This window comes from Arachis stenosperma, chromosome 8 (genome assembly GCF_014773155.1).
Source record: "Arachis stenosperma cultivar V10309 chromosome 8, arast.V10309.gnm1.PFL2, whole genome shotgun sequence".
NCBI classification, from domain to species: domain Eukaryota; kingdom Viridiplantae; phylum Streptophyta; class Magnoliopsida; order Fabales; family Fabaceae; genus Arachis; species Arachis stenosperma.
In genome coordinates this window covers 30,473,577-30,474,280 of record NC_080384.1, presented here as the reverse complement: position 1 = coordinate 30,474,280, position 704 = coordinate 30,473,577, and the positions used below count along the sequence as shown (strand labels likewise).

The 704-nt window shown below is 40.8% G+C and overlaps 1 non-coding gene across 1 annotated transcript; it reads left to right on the top strand.

Annotated features, from left to right (window-relative positions):
* The first annotated feature begins 287 nt into the window (after positions 1 to 287).
* On the top strand, positions 288 to 391 carry LOC130947139 (small nucleolar RNA R71). The gene has a single exon (XR_009072548.1). It is a non-coding gene; the product is annotated as a small nucleolar RNA R71 (small nucleolar RNA).
* Positions 392 to 704: the final 313 nt, after the last annotated feature.

Below are 704 nucleotides of genomic sequence, written 5' to 3'. Positions count from 1 at the left end.
TCTGAGAGATCATGTTGACCTGTTGAGTCAACATTTTGTTCTGAGCCAATATGGCATTCAGAGCATCAATTTCAAGAACTCCTTTCTTCTGAGGTACCCCATTGTTCACGGAATTCCTTTCAGAGGTGTACATGAACTGGTTGTTTGCAACCATGTCAATGAGTTCTTGAGCCTCTTCAGGCGTTTTCTTCAGGTGAATAGATCCACCTGCAGAGTGGTCCAATGACATTTTCGAAAATTCAGAGAGACCATAATAGAATATATCTAATATGGTCCATTCAGAAAACATGTCAGATGGACATCTCTTGGTCAGCTGCTTGTATCTTTCCCAAGCTTCATAGAAGGATTCACCATCTTTTTGTTTGAAGGTTTGAACATCCACTCTCAGCTTGCTCAGCTTTTGAGGAGGAAAGAATTTATCTAAGAATGCAGTGACAAGCTTATCCCATGAGTCCAGGCTATCCTTGGGTTGTGAATCCAACCAGACTCTAGCTCTGTCTCTTACAGCAAAAGGGAAAAGCAAGAGTCTGTAGACTTCAGGATTAACTCCATTTGTCTTTACAGTGTCACAGATCTGCAAGAACTCAGTTAAAAACTGATAAGGATCTTCAGATGGAAGTCCATAAAATTTGCAGTTTTGTTGCATTAATGCAACTAGTTGAGGCTTAAGCTCAAAGTTATTGGCTCCAATGGCAGGAATGGAG